Raw genomic sequence first — 19,068 nt, forward strand, 5'->3', positions numbered from 1 at the left:
GAGTACACAGTTCGGTTAAGCGGTCGTTCGGTTGACCGACGTTCGGATAATTGACGCACCGGCCGGTGTGGCCGTGCGTTTCTAGGCACTTCAGTCTGGAACCGCGTGACCGCTACGGTCGCAGGTTCGAATCCTGCTTCGGGCATGGATGTGTGTGATGTCCTTCGGTTAGTTAGGTTTAAGTAGTTCAAAGTTCTAGGGGACTGATGACCACAGATGTTAAGTCCCATAGTGCTCAGAGCCATTTGAACCATTTGATAATCGACGCTCTACTGTACCTCTGAGAGAACGGTCTACTGACACCCAGTTAACACGAATTTAGAAAACATCGTTCTTCTGAGACACTACTAGCTGTTTGCACACAAAAAGTCTTGAGTGCTATAAGCAAGGGATTTTAAATTGATTCCGTATTGTAGAGTTCCAGAAGGCTTTTGACATGGTAACTCACAAGTGGCTTGTAATCAGATTGCGTGCTTATGGAATATCGTCTCAGTTATGCTACTGGATTCGTAATTTGCAGTCAGAGAGGGCACAATTCGTAGTAATTGACGGAAAGTCATTGAGTAAAGCAATGTAGTTTTATGGGTCCTCTGCTGTACCTTATCTATAGAAACGAGTTAGGTAACAATCTGAGATTGGAAACTGACCTTAAATAATAAACAATGAGGTCATTCACATGAGTGCTGAAAGGAGGCTAAATAATGAATAGTGTTAGTAGATTCACATGAGTGCTAAAAGGAATCCCTTAAACTTCGGTTACACGACAAATCAATCAAATCCAAAGACAGTAAACTCAACTAAATACCTAACAATTACGAGAAACTTAAGTTGTGAAGAACACATAGAAAATGTTATGGCAAGGAGAAACTGAAGACGGTGTTTTATTGGCAGAACACTTAAAAAAAACGCAACAGATCTACTAGAGAGACTACCAACATTACGCTTGTCCATCCCGTTTTGCAGTACAGGTGCACGGTGTGGAATCCTCACCAGACAGGTTTGACAGAGTACATTGAGAAAGTTCAAACAAGAGCACCATGTTAGGTACTATCGTGAAATAGGGGATGGAATGTCAAGGATGTGATACAGGCTTTGGGGTGGACAGCGATAAAACAAAGGCGTTTTCCGTTGCGGCGGGATCTTGTAACGAAATTTCAATCACCAGCTTTCTTCTCAGAATGTGAAAATATTTTACTGACGTCGACTTATATAGGAAGAAACGAACATCATAATAAAATAAGAAAAGTCCGAACTTGCACGGAAAGATACAGGTGCACACTTTTTCCGCACTCTGTTCGACAGTGTAGTAACGGAGAATTGTTGTGAAGGTGGTCCGATGAACCCTCTGCTAGGCACTTAAATGTGATTTGCAGAAGAAATGTTCTAATGTGTATGAATTTCTAAGGGACCAAACTGCTGAGGCCAACGGTCCTTAGACTTACACACTACTTAAACTAACTTAAAGTAACCTATGCTAAGAACAACACACACACCCATTCCTGAGGGAGGACTCGAACCTCCGGCGGGAGCGACCGCGCAGTCCGTGACTTGGCGCCTCTAACCCCGCGGCCACTCCGCGAGGCGTGATTTGCAGATAAGTCATGCATATGCAGATATAGGTGTACGTGAGTCACAAAACTTAAAACACCACATATTTTGGATTCATTTGTTCTTTCGTTATGCAGTTGTTCTCAAACGGTTTGGGAGAACCTTTTTGTTAAAAATATTCCAAACTTAAGTCTTACATCACATCCCTGGTGATAACGTAGTTATCTTTTCGTTATTGTTGATATTTATTACGACACTTCAAACTTGAGTAACTCACTACATGTTGGTGGAAAAATTTGCAGTGAATAGCGATTGGTAATCTGAGAGAAGCAGAAACTGTCAGTCTGAAACTGTGGCCGTATTTCAAAACGCGTCCCTGAACCATTTGTAGAACTATTTCGAAATTGTACGCATTCATCCGGAATTAATCCCTGTTTTCCAATCACAAAGCTCGTTTCCATTTCTTTATGATCTTTAATATGCCTCAGTCACTTTCTCAGCGGTGGAAATTTGTTTGCCAGTGTTATGCTTAATTTGACAGTGTCCAAACAAACAATATCTCTCACCTCAACACGCAGAGATTCATTCGCATCACTGTTTGACTCAAGGAAAGCAAGAAGACAGAAGCTGAGTAATTGGCTGCACTGCTGTAATACTTTCTTTGAATAAACGAAGTAAAGCCGCATCCCATGTTGAACATATAATTGAAAAGCACAACTTTTGGACTCAGATATTTTTTTGCTAGGCAGTTGTTCTGAAACAACTGCAATCAACGGGGTGTCACTCAGACGACTGACACGTGCTCAAACAGTCATCCAACCGGGGAAAGGGGAGCTGCAGTGTAACGTGCGATCCGAGCCTCGTTTCGTTTCTAGCGAATCTCCACAACACTGGAAGGTGAATGCTAGGTTAAAAAGCGGAATGAAAAAACTGAACCAGTCGAGATTCGATCCTGATATCTCTAGGTTCCTAGCCAAACGCTCTACCAATTCTTTTGTTTTACATTGGAGCGTAATCTCGAAACTATGCTCCTAGGCAATTTTTTTCGCCGAAGTATCCGCTTGCCTAAACCTGTTGAATCTCACAAAAAAGTAAACAAAAATCAAAATTACCCCTTCGCCACTTTTACCCTACCCAAGAATAAAAAACACCAAAATTGAATTACTCCTCTTCAGGCGTTGCTCCTAATTATTCCCAAAAATTCTCCAGAGGCGGTAGGAACCGCTAGACATCAAACTAGCTGCTAATTTGGTCACAGTATGTGGTAATTTAAGACACCGCTGCTTTCTCGAGTTATGGTCACTGTTCTGTAGGTGGCAGTGGCACCGTTTTCACATCTTGTATTTCATTTATCATAATTTAGACAGCTATAACCAAATGTTAGTAAATTATATACAAAAACCTTCCTCGTGGGTCAATGTAACTGTTAGTCAAAATTCCTACTGGAGTTCTTGACATTAGCCAGCACATACAGACGGTCGCCGAAGGCGATTTCATTTTTTTTAACGTAGAGATGAGCACTATAGGACTTAGCATCAGTCCCCTAGAACTTAGAACTACTTAAACCTAAGGACATCACACACATACATGCCCGAGGCAAGATTCGGACCTGCCACCGTAGCGGTTGCGCGGTTCCAGACTGAAGCGCCTAGAACCGCTCGGCTACTCCGGGCGGCCCTATTAGTAAAAATCATCTATATTATTCACCTATAAGGATTTTATGAAACCTTTGGAAATTCAGTTCAAGACGTCTGGATGAGACACAGAAGCCTGAATCGTGTTTAAATGAGCAGATCCCCAGTGCATTTTAGTGACAATAATAATTCAACCGCTCAGTACTAAGATAGCTGTTGTCATATATATATATAATACCCAGTCACTTCAGTGAAACAGGTCCCCTGCAATGAACGCACAGATTTTACCAGGAGAAAAGACCTAAACATCGGTTTCGAAACCAGCAAATCTATAGTAAAAACATTCGATTCTTATTAAAAATTTATGTTGGAGACTGTCGCACACTTTTGTAGAGTTGTATTTGTGGATATGCACGCGAAATCTATTGTCGTGAGCTCACTTGAATGAATACTGGGTTTTGTCTTACAAAAGCTTGCCTTTTGTAACATAGATCGTGAAGGATTTTCGTCCAAAAGTCAAGTCTTTAGGCAAAATGTTATTTGCTTTAGGGTCATGTAAACCACACCTGAGAAAGAAGTAAACTCATCATCCATATCAAAACACGCAGGAAGTCAAACACGAACAGTTCTCAAAATCAAAATCACGTAATATTTGTAAAAGCAGTTATCTTATTTCCCCAGTACCTCAGTTAAAATTTTGAGAACACACGTAAGACTAGTACACCACCCTCAGTAATTCTAACGACACTTTTGCACCTCCGTCATTTGTTCAGCTACTCTGTATGTACACTGTATAAGCTCAAAAACCACTTCAGTGCTATCTAACTTTCTCACAACAGTTGTAGTGTCGACAGGACAACTTTAATACACGTAAATGAGTAATCCACTGGCAATGAGATTTCACTGTGGTGGGTAACACATTTCTAAGTGTACGCACAAAGGGATTCTTACGCCGGCATAAGCTTCAGAATTACGTTTGCTTGTCATGTACAGCAGAACGATATAACAAAGCAGTTGTCAACTGCATTTTTTATGGATTTAATAACGAACGCTCCGCACCCCATTCGCATCACCACACGTGCCCCGCTTGCGCGCCGCCCTAAATCCTAACGGCGAACGACAATACGCCTGCATTGTTCCCCTTGCCATCCTACCGCCTCACCCTCACCCACTTCGCAAACCAGCGACACCCGACGTTTGTTAATCTAGTTGACGTGTCTCACCGTGAAATCTTTGCAATGAGCTTCACTGTTACTGCAGGATGATAGTATTCCGCTAGCGCGATAAGACCAAAGAGATTTTGTTATTGCTTTCCATAAGGCCTCCAACAAAAAGGGCACAGGTTTTAGTGAATCGTTACTTTCACTTGTTCATACTGATTTCCTACTAAGGTATACACGGAAATTAAAAATACGAGATATAGCACCATAGTCGAAATCACTGGCGACAGAGCATTAGGGTACATGGTATCAGTGTTTGGATGAGAAAATCGATTTTTGGGAAAATGAATTTTCGAAAAATATTGTCTCCTATTTAGAATTATGTGCAAAGTATTGAGATGACGTTCATCGAGATATATTAAATCTTTTTTTAATAATTCCAGCACACGATGGTGCTCACCGTGTTGATGAGACACGATACAAGCCTGATATACACCGCCCAGCCAGAGATGTGAATGAGCACAAGGGAAATTATCTTTTCTGTTGGCTACAGTGCAAAACCGTTTACAATCGATTGTAACATTCGTATTGTTTTCTTTGCGAGTAAATCCATGTACTTGTTGTGAAAGTCATATCCGGTGGTCATTGAATTTTTTTCCCTTCATGTCAAGACTCAGTCTGAAGGTATTTAAAAAGCTTGTACATTGGCGCCAAAAAGTAAAGTGTACACATAATTCGTCTGTTTCGTCGCCTACATCAGTATTTGAGGTCCCAGTCCCAGTAGAGCTGCCACAGCGTCTAACGTCTAGAATGGTAATGGTTCGTTGACAGATGCTGCTGCCACTGCACCTGAAAGTGCTTCAAAAGCAAAACTGGCTGGAACTACATCTACATCTACATACATACTACGCAATCCACCATACGGTGCGTGGCGGAGGGTACCTCGTACCACAACTAGCATCTTCTCTCCCTGTTCCACTCCCAAACACAACGAGGGAAAAATGGCTGCCTACATGCCTCTGTACGAGCCCTAATCTCTCTTATCTTATCTTTGTGGTCTTTCCGCGAAATATAAGTTGGCGGCAGTAAAATCGTACTGCAGTCAGTCTCAAATGCTAGTTCTCTAAATTTCCTCAGTAGCAATTCACGAAAAGAACGCCTCCTTTCCTCCAGAGACTCCCACCCGAGTTCCTGAAGCATTTCCCTAACACTCGTGTGATGATCAAACCTATCAGTAACAAATCTAGCAGCCCGCCTCTGAGTTACTTCTATGTCCTCCCTTAATCCGACCTGATAGGGATCCCAAACGCTCGAGCAGTACTCAAGAATAGGTCGTATTAGTCTTTTATAAGCGGTCTCCTATACAGGAACTGAAGAACAACACAAGAAACTAAATTCAAGAAACTACTAAACTAAACTCCTCCCCAACAGGCCATGAAGGCCCAACGGTACCGACCGGCCGCCGTGTCATCCTCAGCCACAAGCGTCATTGTATGCGGATGTGGAGGGGCACGTGGTCAGCACACCGCTCTCACTGCAGTATGTCAGTTTCCGAGACCGAAGCCACTACTTCTAATCAAGTTTGCCTCACAAGGGCTGAGTACACTCCGCTTGCCAACAGCGCTCGACAGACCAGGCCAACCATACCAAGTGCTAAACCAGCTCGACAGCGCTTAACTTCGGTGACCTGACGGGAACCGGTATTACCACAGCCAAGGCCGTTGAAAAACTAAATTCTGGGACTACAAAATGTAGCATAATTAATGTGTCTTTATTACCAAATGTTTTGGAGAACAATGTGGAAAATCTGGTGTTCACTGCAAACAAACGTACATGTAGGGATTGCTTATGACTTGAAGTCGACTTACAGTTACTGCAAACATAGAGTTACTTCTTTCAATTCTTCATATGTTACTGGAGATACAGATAAAATATGATATAAACATTACACTAGTTTATGGATTACGATCGGTAGATAGGGTAGAGCTGCAGCTCCCCTGTTATGTGATGACATCCCAGCTTCATCCTAAAAATTGGACAAACACTTCGTTGCAATAATCTCTGCTGTCGGAGATGTAGCACAGAGACTGTTGTTGAAAATGACAATGACAGGGACTAGTCCATAGCTTTTGATGTGAGTGGCCAAAGAGAGGCCACACGTCACTAAATGGTGTTGTAACTGTTAGAGGTGTGGACTTTTCCACGGTAGGTGATGTGGCAACATCGTAGAATGAAGGCTTTCACGACCGGATGGCATAGCTGCCGGTAAACCTTTCTGGATATGAGATTGTCGTCCAGCGCAGTCCTGGACGAAACGTCAGGAACAGATGAGTTTCTTCATCCACGACCTCACATCCCGAAAAATTTACCAGCAGCGATGTGGCAACACTTTCCAAGAACTGCAGATGGTTCAAATGGCTCTGAGCACTACGGGACTCAACTGCTGAGGTCATTAGTCCCCTAGAACTTAGAACTAGTTAAACCTAACTAACCTAAGGACATCACAAACATCCATGCCCGAGGCAGGATTCGAACCTGCGACAGAACTGCAGATGCAAGAATAAAATGAAAAATTAACATGAAAAAGAGTGAGTAGCAAATTAACTTGTTCCAAATGGTGGAATGGAAGTTGCTGGGGTGGGATTTGTCGGAGCTCAGTAAAATTTTACAGCGTTAAATACATAAATAATTTAGTATATAATGACTCAAAGGCAATCAGAGAAATTGAGGGATGAGGTCATACTGGAACAACGTGAATATCTGCAAGCCAGAGTACATTGGCCACGTTCAGAAAAGGATGGAACCCTAACTTCGAGAGCTCAGTGCTGGCGTGAAAGGCAAGAAACTCAGGAATGGAAAAACTTTAGATGGGAAAAATTAGACTGTCACGTACTGCTATAGACCAAATCCAGAAGCGTTGTGATCTGTCAAGTAGACACAGAATACAGCAGATACAGAATTAATGATGAGAACAGCCTGGGCTCTGTTTTCTTCAAGCAGATTCGAGCAATGTGAATCCCTAATATGGGATATGTCCAAAAGGAGAGGACAGTGGATGCAGTTACAACAGAGACAAGGTAACTAAACAACAATACAATCACCCTCATCATTCGTCACCTGCCATAATGGACGAAATAAAACCAATACTCCGATACCTCACGATATTAGTCCATTAAAGAAATGTCTTAATGACCGGAGTCAGAATTCAGATGAGTGTGTGAATCTTTTGATGTAGATTAGGCCACCTAAAATGTGTTTGTGGGTATAAAAACTCTTCACTTTGGCGTTTACGATGCTGAATCATCATTCAGTCGAGGCAATATAACTAAATGCAAAGTTTTGCATAAGATGGGCTTTCTGTAGCATTACGAACTGCAGCAGCTGTGATTTGTTTACACAAGGACTCAGGTATTCAGATAATGCAGTAAAAATCTGTTCAATGATGGCTAGACAACGTAAGAGAGCAATTAAGTGAAAGCCATTGAACAATTCTGATGATACTAGCTATAGCATCGGTTAGACCGTCAGTGAGAGAACACTGCATGTTCTGTTGCTAATAAGGCAAGTACACCGTTAGTTTACTACATATTTTTACAAGCTTCAAACAGAAGCGACTTCTTTTCAGTTACGTGTGTAGTTACTAGTATATTTTTGTAACTTCTTGCGTGTTTGAGTGCCTACGAGGCACATACTTTTATTTTAAAAGCAGTGTAGTGCACGGTACCGCCGTTGGTATCGATCCTTGTATCGACCCGATTCTCGTACAGGCTTTTGCTTGTTTTGGTTGAAGTGGCTCTCAACACTATGGGACTTAACATTTGAGGTCATCAGTCCCCTAGAACTTAGAACTACTTAAACCTAAGTAACCAAAGGACATCAAACACACCCATGCCCGGGGCAGGATTGGAACCTGCGACTGTAGCGGTCGCGTGGTTCCAGACTGAAGCACCTAGAACCGCTCGGCCACCCCGTCCGGCTGTTTGTTTTGATTAGAACAGCTCAGTGTCGGTTATACCGTCAGTGAGAGAGCCGCCCGAATTCCTGCTGTTAATAAGGCGAGTACACCGTTCGTTTATTACATAGTTTTAGGAGTTTCAGACAGGAGCGACTTCGCTAATGGATAGGCACTGTGATTGCTGTGTACAGATGCGAGCTGAATTCCTTCACTCACAGCTTCAGGCTGCGTTGGCTTCTGTCACACAGCTTGAGGCTGCTATCAAGGGGCGTCACTGTGGGGATCGGACGCAGGGATGTGAGGGACGTCGAGAACCATCCACGTGTTCCTCGATCGGTCCACTATTGTTACCACCCCGGGTACTGCCTGCACTGAGGTTGACCCCACACCCATGGTCGAGTGGCAGATCATTCCAAATTCTGGCAAGCAGCGAAAAACTTTCCGAGGGGCCGGCCGCAGAGCCTCCCTAGTTCGTTTGACGAACCGGTTTCGGGCGTTATCTGTGGCTGACGTAAGGCCTGACATACACAGAGGGTGGATTTGCTGATAGCTGAGAGCTCCAACGTTATGCTCGTTATGGGGCCCCTTAGGAAAATGGCTGCCAAGGAGGGGAAGAAAGCCAGTGTGCACTCCGTGTTCATACACTGGAGTCGCTCTGGATGTGGAAAGGGTCCTTCCGGATGCCATGAAGAGTACGGAGTGCAGCCAACTGCAGGTGGTGGCCCATGTTGGTACCAATGACGTGTGTCGCTTTAGATCGGAGGAGAATCTCTCTGGTGTCGGGCAGCTAGCGGAAATGGTGAAGACTGCCAGTCTTGCCTGCGAGATTAAGGCAGTGCTGTGGTCCTTTGGTGCCGAGCCGAGTTGAGGGTCGGAATCAGAGGCTCAGGCGGTTCCGTGACCGTGTAGGCTGCAGATTCCTTGACTTGCGCCATCGGGTGGTGGGTTTCCGGGTTCCGCTTTGTAGGTCAGGAGGCCATTACACACGAGAAGCCGCTACACGGTTAGTGGGGCCTGTGTGGAAGGGACTGAGCGGTTTTTTAGGTTAGAGGGGCTCAGGAAACGACTGAAAGGGTGTCTGTCTAGAATGGGGCAGGTAAAACACAGTGAGGTAGTTGTAGGAACGATCGGTATTGTAAATTGTCATAGCTGTGTTGGGAAGGAATCAGAGCACGAAGCCCTAATAGAAAGCACTGAAGCTCAAATAGTTATAGGTACAAAAAGCTGGCCAAGGCCGGAACTACTTAAACCTAGCTAACCTAAGGACATCACACACATCCATGTCCGAGGCAGGATTCGAACCTGCGACCGTAGCAGCAGCGCGGTTCCGAACTGAAGTGCCTAAACCGCTGGGCCACAGCGGCCGGCTACGGTCCGAAATGATGTACAGTTCTGACTCTGGAAATTACTGCAAATGAACGGTTGCCAGCTCACTTAGTGTGAGCGAAATCACTTAAAACTCTTGACTTTGAAATTAATTCACGTTACTACTGTAAGTAGGCTGTTTAGGTTTTCTTGTTGGTAACGCCACGTAGCGCTATTTATGAAAAATGACTGGCTGTGCTGTGTGCAGTCTGTGGCTAGTTTGCATTGTTGTCTGCCATTGTAGTGTTGGGCAGCTGGATGTGAACAGCGCGTAGCGTTGCGCAGTTGGAGGTGAGCCGCCAGCAATGGTGGATGTGGGGGCAGAGATGACGGAGTTTTGAAATTTGCAAGACTGGATGTCAATTATAACTATTAAGGTAAATACAATGTTTGTTCTCTATAAAAATGTTTCACTTGCTAACTATGCCTATCAGTAGTTAGTGCCTTCCGTAGTTTGAATCTTTTATTTAGCTGGCAGTAGTGGCGCTCGCAGTATTGCAGTAGTTCGAGTAACTAAGATTTTTGTGAGGTAAGTGATTTGTGAAAGGTATAGGTTAATGTTAGTCAGGGCCATTCTTTTGTAGGGATTTTTGAAAGTCAGATTGCGTTGCGATAAAAATATTGTGTGTCAGTTTAAGCACAGTCATGTATTTTTGTTCAAAGGGGACGTTTCACTATTACAGCATGTTGGATGGCGTGGACAATCGTAAAGCCACTGACTCGCTCTCATTATCAAAACACAATGATTATCCAGAATACTTTCTGTCACGGACAAAAGCAAAATTGCAACTTCTTCATTAAATTAATAGCTCCTCATACTACCAGTTACGTAACAATTGAAATGCGTTTCTCACTGTAATGCTAACTGCTATTACATTGTTTTGCAAGTGGTAAACTCTTCGAAAAAGGATAATTTTAGCATTTAAGCTATCTGGTTTTTAAATTCAAAAAATGGCTCTGAGCACTATGCGACTTAACTTCTGAGGTCATCAGTCGCCTAGAACTTAAAACTCATTAAACGTAACCAACCTAAGGACATCACACACATCCATGCCCGAGGCAGGATTCGAACCTGCAACCGTAGCGGTCGCTCAGTTCCAGACTGTAGCTCCTAGAACCGCACGGCCATTCCGGCCGTCGCTGGTTTTTAAAATGATTACGGAATTCACTACTTTGACTTATTGTTACGCAAATTGTTTCTCATACAAAATTGTCTGGACATGAAAAATTGTTAACTATACTGCTATGTCCAATTATTTGTCAATAATCAGCAATTAATAAGCAGGTCCAGAAATAACTAACTCTTTTGTTCATTTTCATTTAAACTACTATTCAATTCGACAAACCTCACTCTTATTATCTAAATGATAAACTGGTCGGGTCTTACTTCATAGCGGTGCGGTGATACGGCGAGACCCATTATACCGCGACAATGTACGGCCACATTCTCCTCACCACAATTAACTTTGGGTCCCCAGCGCTCTTCTTAAACACTGGTTAACCTTAATGCTTTGCGCTGTGCCCAGTTACTTCTCCACTTTATGCCTGACCATGCCATACGTGGGATCTTGCAGTGAAACAAGTCTCACGTCCTCTCGCAGCAGAATTCCTCCTTTGCGTCTGACCCGCTCGCTCGTTCGCTACTAAGCGACTCTGGCTACCACCTGACAAGACACTGTCCGACTCTGCCACGCTCCTGCGCCCGGCGACAGTACGACAGTAACAATAACCACTGTGTTTTACAAAACGATACTCTCTGACTAGGCCAGTGCGTCTACGACAGTTCTTTATATTCTCTTTCATTGGTTACTTTGTACCCAGGGATTTATTAAAACATACATACATCACAGTAATACACACAGTATGTTTATACACTTCATTTAAATTTATATAGTGAATAAAGCAGGAAAAAAATTATATGTGGGCACTGTGTTGTTGTGTTACAAGTCCAACATGTGATTTCGGAATCTCTGACTGACCATGACACACTTCGGCTGGAATCGTGACGTATCACTCGGCCCTTTCCAAGTGTACCTCCTCCTCTTACAATTCTTGAACAGAGTATTCGCTATTACCATCTGAAAATTATTGCAGGGCTCAATTAATCTTTGTCCTCTCTCATTCCTACAGCATGGTCCATATTGTCCCATAACCCTTTCTCCCACTCCTTCCTCTACAAACGCGTCCTAGTCCCCCACAATTAACAGATTTTCGCCGGCCGAAGTGGCCGTGCGGTTAAAGGCGCTGCAGTCTGGAACCGCAAGACCGCTACGGTCGCAGGTTCGAATCCTGCCTCGGGCATGGATGTTTGTGATGTCCTTAGGTTAGTTAGGTTTAACTAGTTCTAAGTTCTAGGGGACTAATGACCTCAGCAGTTGAGTCCCATAGTGCTCCGAGCCATTTGAACCATTTGAACAGATTTTCAACTCCCTGTACATACTGAGATGACGCTTCAGAATCCACACGTGCTTTCTCCCTCTCCTCGGCTTCTGTTTTCGACGTCAATAGGTATAGCAAAACTACCGTCGTCGGCGTTGGTTTGCTGTCAAATATGATGAAAACAACCCTATCCCTGAACTGTTCAGAGTAGCTCACTCTCTGCCCTACCTTTCTTTTCGTAGCGGATCCTACTCCCCACTTTCACATGCTGCTAATACTACCATACATTCATCTGACCATAAATCGTTATCTTTTTTTTCTATTTCACTTCTGATCCCATTATATCTAGATTGAGCGACTCCATTTCTATTTTCATATTATCTAGCTTTCCTAACACTTTCAGACTTCTCACATTCCACGCTCCGACTCGTAGAATATTATCCCCTCGTTGATTATACCATCTCTTCCTCATAGTCCCTGATATTTGTTTATTTAATCTGGTAAGTTTACGACCATCAGGCCATCTCTTAATTCTAATCAGGTATTCTGTATATTTTGCATCGCATATATTTCGATATATTACGAATGTTATAGCCTTATATATATATATATATATATATATATATATATATATATATATATATATATGCGGCCAAACTTTCAGGAAACATACCTCACACACAAAGAAAGAAAATATGTCATGTGGACATGTGTCCGGAAACGCTTACTTTCCATGTTAGAGCTCATTTTATTACTTCTCTTCAAATCACATTAATCATGGAATGGAAACACCCAGCAACAGAACGTACTAGCGTGACTTCAAACACTTTGTTACAGGAAATGTTCAAAATGTCCTCCGTTAGCGAGGATACATGCATCCACCCTCCGTCGCATGGAATCCCTGATGCGCTGATGCAGCCCTGGAGAATAGCGTATTGCACCACAGCCGTCCACAATACGAGCACGAAGAGTCTCTACATTTGGTACCGGGGTTGCATAGACAAGAGCTTTCAAATGCCCCCATAAATGAAAGTCAAGAGGGTTGAGGTCAGGAGAGCGTGGAGGCCATGGAATTGGTCCGCCTCTACCAATCCATCGGTCACCGAATCTGTTGTTGAGAAGCGTACGAATACTTCGACTGAAATGCGCAGGAGCTCCATCGTGCACGAACCACATGTTGTGTTGTACTTGTAAAGGTGCATGTTCTAGCAGCACAGGTAGAGTATCCCGTGTGAAATCATGATAACGTACTCCACTGAGCGTAGGTGGAAGAGCATGGGGCCCAATCGAGACATCACCAACAATGCCTGCCCAAACGTTCACAGAAAATCTGTGTTGATGACGTGACTGCACAATTCCGTGCGGATTCTCGTCAGCCCATACATGTTGACTGTGAAAATTTACAGTTTTATCACGTTGGAATGAAGCCTCATCCGTAAAGAGAAAATTTGCACTGAAATGAGCATTGACACATTGTTGGATGAACCATTGGCAGAAGTGTACACGTGGAGGCCAATCAGCTGCTGATAGTGCCTGCACACACTGTACATGGTACGGATTCAACTGGTTCTCCCGTAGCACTCTCCATACAGTGACGTGGTCAACGTTACCTTGTACAGCAGCAACTTCTCTGACGCTGACATTAGGGTTATCGTCAACTGCACGAAGAATTGCCTCGTTCATTGCAAGTGTCCTCGTCGTTCTAGGTCTTCCTCAGTCGCGAGTCATAGGCTGGAATGATCCGTGCTCCCTAAGACGCCGATCAATTGCTTCGAACGTCTTCCTGTCGGGACACCTTCGTTCTGGAAATCTGTCTCGATACGAACATACCGCGCCACGGCTATTGCCCCGTGCTAATCCATACATCAAATGGGCGTCTGCCAACTCCGCATTTGTAAACATTGCTCTGACTGCAGAACCACGTTCGTGATGAACACTAACCTGTTGATGCTACGTACTGATGTGCTTGATGCTAGTACTGTAGAGCAATGAGTCGCATGTCAACAGAAGCACCGAAGTCAACATTACCTTCCTTCAATTGGGCCAACTGGCGGTGAATCGAGGAAGTACAGTACATACTTACGAAACTAAAATGAGGCCTAACATGGAAATTATGCATTTCCGGACACATGTCCACATAACATCTTTATATATATATATATATATATATATATATATATATATATATATATATATATACTCCGAAACCATTAGACCGATTTCAACTAAACTTGGCACACGTGGAACTTAGTGCCTGGAAAGAATCGCTGAGGGGATAGTAACCACCTACCTATCAAACGGGGGTGGGTGGAAGTGAGATACCTAAGGGTGGACACTCATAATTTAGTCATCCAGAATTTGTGTATCAGAGCACTTAGTGACTTGCCACAAACTTTACACTCAATTTCAAACCCTGATGACACTTTTTCTCTCTAACAATGATGAAAGGAGAAAAGTCTATTGCTTACTAATTTTCGCTGTTCGTGCAATAGAACTACCACATCAAGCATGACGTTTTAATTTATTACTTCTTTAATGCGGTACTACACTCGCGACACATCTGGCGGACAGTATTCGCGTATACCATTGAATCTGCTAACAAAATTATGTCATTTTTACAATAGTTCTGGAGATATGACGTCATAAACACCGAGATGCGTGAAAAAAAACTCCAGGGCGAAATTCGATAGACACAGGGGCGAAATATGTGTACAAGTACGTCTAAAATACGTAAAATGCACGTGAAATATATTTGACATGTGCGCATGCGGATAAAGGGACGGGTAAAATGTCCATCCTAAACCCCTGGAACAACGTCCATCACATTTGTTACACATATTACTTACGATCTGAAAAGAAACATTGTGGTGTAAGAACCACCAACCTGGTACTGTGGTGAGCGTGATGAGGTGAAGAGAGAAGGGGACAAGAGGACATGTACAGTCAGAGAGGCAGGAGCACGTAGAGTAATAAAAGATTGGGACAGATACATGTACATGCAATGCTGGGTAGTCAGTTACCTTAGAAATTAAAAATTATGTAGGTAAGGGTATAAAATAAGCACACACGAAGTTTCTGTTCCTTCATGATAATCCCAACAATAATTAGAAATCACGGGAAGATCGGTTTTAATTAGAGTCACTTGAAGAAACGCGGTGAAAGAGAAAGACGAACATGATAACACACTCTTAATTGAGAGGAAAAGAAGGTGATGTGACTCATGGAGAAAGAAAAAGAGAAATAAGCCTAACGGTAAGAAGACGGCAAACTATTTGAACGGGGCTTCATTTGTCATACACGTTAATTTTTGGGGGAACATTGGGATGCTGAAGGTAGGGTTTTGGCTTCTTCTTAAAAGCAGCACGGCACTGAACTGTGTACGGAGTTCAGGGCAGCTTATTCTGTAGTATGACAGCAGCAGAAGCGAAGGAACCTGGTTATGTTTTAGTTTTGTGAACGGCTGCAGCTGGGTGTCTAGACAAGTGGGGCCTTCGTTCCGATTATGATGAGATGACAGGTACCACAGTTGCGACGTACTGGGGCAGTTGCGCGATGAGGAGCCGGTAAAGGACAAGTGGCGTAACTGACCTGGCCGCAACGCACGTGGTCATGTACACCGGTGCTGCAGATGCAACACGTGCGAGCATTGGTGGTTGGTTCCAACAGTCTACCGCATTCGCTACTCGTGCCGTGCCCCTTCATGGTCAACATTCTGATCTGTAAATTTTAAAATCGTGGACACAGCTTGCGCGGTAGTTCGCGACATTTCACCGCTACACCGGTTTCCAGGGCTTTTGAGAGTACTGGTGCGTAGTATCTGCAAGTGGTTGTTCTTTGGAGGGCGACAATGCCCAGTGGCGCAGTGCGTCGCAAGCAGAGGCAGTTGTTGAGAGGCTGTGGAAGGTGAGGGCTGCGTGAGCCAAAGCCGGTTGCGTAGCGAAGGATTTATTTCTATGTATAATAGTAGTGGCACACAGTTTGAATAATAGTGTGTATGTTTGCGCAATGTGATAAAGGAAATAAATTAAATTTTACCAGTTCTTAGTGGGTCTCTATCAGTTAGTACCACACCATTGCATTTAACAATGAACGAAGTCTCGATATACACGGTCAACTACAACAAGAGGAATGTAACATAATAATCATTAATTAACCCATATAATCTCCAAGGAGACGGGAGCTTGTAAGCTGACGATGCAATGTGTATTCCGGAATCGATCTTGCATGTTGTATGAATAACCCACTACCAATAAAGTCCGTACTGAAAATGCCTGTCATCTTTCCATGACAGCCGGCCGGAGTGGACGAGCGGTTCTAGGCGCTACAGTCTGGAACTGCACGACCGCTACAGTCGCAGGCCCGAATCCTGCCTCGGGCATGGATGTGTGTGATGTCCTTAGGTTAGTTCTAGGGGACTGATGACCTCAGATATTAAATCCCATAGTGCTGAGAGCCATTTGAACCATTATTTTTCTATGACAAAATACATGGCGTCTGCGTGATTTCCGAAAGACCTTCGTTACCAACGAAGAACAAAGTAAGAACTTTTTAACTTGTCCATCCTCTTTGCTGTGTCCCCTTTTTGCTGAGTTATTGAAATTAGAACTCCCATCGATGGAAACTGGCGTTTATATGCGAACCGTAAAGCCCACATCCGTCACCACCGATTTTAAAGATCTCTTTATCCCAAAAAAGAGTGGCTGCTACGCTTCCTCTCTGTCTGAAAAATAGTGAGGAACGACTGGTAATACTGTAGCGTTGCACGTATGACGAAACACTTGGCTGCTCTCTGCGGCAGGGCGATGTTGCATTATTCCCCCCTCTGCTGTCTCTCTCCATTCGTCCCCACCAAGCCGCACACGGACAACCCTCGTATATTATGCCCCCTGTTGGAGAGTGCGCGCTAGCAGGACGTTGACGACAGATCAACACATCAACAGGGGCGGCTACTTAAGCCGCGTGAAATGAGAGCCTTCTATTATTGATGACAATGGCGGGGCTGCAGCGGCACGCGCGTCCCCTCTGCCCAGGGGAGGGGTGGGGGGGGGGGGAGGGGAGCGCAGCGTGTAATACGGCGAGGGACCGCAACGCGATCAGCTGCGCCGTGCTCGCCGCAGGGGACTGCGCAGGGGCAGAGGAGAATTAATCTCACTTATTAATGACTACCAATATTCAGATTTTTCTGTTTCGAGGTATGCGTTAATAAAACATTAAAATTTTATTTGCACTACAGCTCTTCAATCCTCTCAACCATGGATGTCAGAAGAATGCTTTAAAAGAACAATGGGATATTTATGACCCTAGTGGCACGACAGCACTGCAGGTGACTCATTCATCTGGATGTGCGATTTCTGCTGCCACTGAACGGCTTTCAGTATAAGATAAATCACTGATGGAGAACATTCCTTTGCCGGCCGCTGTGGCCGAGCTGTTCTAGGCGCTTCAGTCTTGAACCGCGCTGCTGCTACGGTCTCAGGTTCGAGTCCTGCCTCGGGCATGGATGTGTGTGATGTCCTCAGGTTAGTTAGGTTTAAGTAGTTCTAAGTCTAGGGACCTGATGACCTCAGATGTTAGGTCCCCCAGTGCTTACTCCCATTTGAACCATTTGAACATTCCTTTGCTTGCATGAGGAATCGCTCTTATAAAATGATCCGTTTACAGCGTTTTTCACGCACTAAAACGAGCGCTTTTATACCAACGAATGAGATTAACATATCCAGCGTGTTTCAGTTTCCCCTAACCGTAGGATAAATGCAGTCTGCAGCGCCTTCAAATACCACATGCACGATTGTCATATTCTCTTGGTCAATTCGCACAAACCATTAGACCGAGTGAGGTGGTGCAGTGGTTAGCACACTGGACTCGCATTTGGGAGGACGACGGTTGAAATCCGCGTCCGGCCATCCTGATTTCGAAATTCCGTGATTTCTCTAAATGTCTTCAGGCAAATGTCGGGATGGTTCCTTTGAAAGGGGAGGGTTGACTTCCTTTCCCATCCTTCCTTAATTTGATGCCACCGATGACCTCGCTGTTTGGCCCCCTCCCACAAACCAACCAAGCAAAAAACTATTAGTCCGACAGAAAAAATGAATATGACCTTGTTGTAAGAAATTTAATGTAGTTGCACTGGGATACGTCTTCGCTGGAGGCCACAGTTTCTGAATTATGTAAGAAAAACGCACAAAACTGTCCTTCAAATGCGTTTTTCTTGAATGATTCTAGGCGCTTCAGTCTGGAACCGCGCGACCGCTACGGTCGCAGATTCGAATCCTGGATCGGGCATGGATGTGTGTGATGTCCTTAGGTTAGTTAGGTTTAAGTACTTCTAAGTTGTAAGGGACTGATGACCTCACATGTTAAGTCCCATAGTGCTCAGAGCCATTTTTGAACCTATCCGCAAACTTCAAATGTTTTCCCACTCTGTTAATTGGCTATAGACAGAGTAATAATTCTAAACCATAAAAACTGATGACGAATATTTTTAATTCATGATTATTAATTATTGAAGATCGGTAAAAACCATTCAAAAGCTACCGTCGACCACAAAATGTAAAAATGTTTCACTACAAAAGAGTTTAAGAAATTCGGGTGGCAGCCCCCGTCAGCATTCTCATAATGATAAAATTCAATTATAAGCAACAGATAGACATTTACTGTTGTGGTAAAAGTCATTCACACGACTTTAATTGTGACACGTTGCTATGTTTTTGAAATTGAAGTGGGACTCCCGGGGCTATAACTGGTATACTTGTACTTTCCTTATCCGTTAATACTGAAATCTCAGCTGCAAAACCTTAACAGGCGCTTAAAACTTCTTCGTTCAGTTTCTTGTGAAAATTCACTAATTATCATATTTTTAAAAGACATAACAAAGTTAAGGGATTCTTACTTGTGTCCGGATGTTGATGTACGAACGCCAAGATATGTCAGTAAGCTATTCTATTCCTTTTGGCATGAAAATATATACCTATGTCACGGCTAAACCTCCCAGCTCGCAGTGGAATGTACGATGATGGAAAATTTTTAC

Source organism: Schistocerca serialis, chromosome 5, assembly GCF_023864345.2.
Source record: "Schistocerca serialis cubense isolate TAMUIC-IGC-003099 chromosome 5, iqSchSeri2.2, whole genome shotgun sequence".
NCBI lineage: Eukaryota > Metazoa > Arthropoda > Insecta > Orthoptera > Acrididae > Schistocerca > Schistocerca serialis.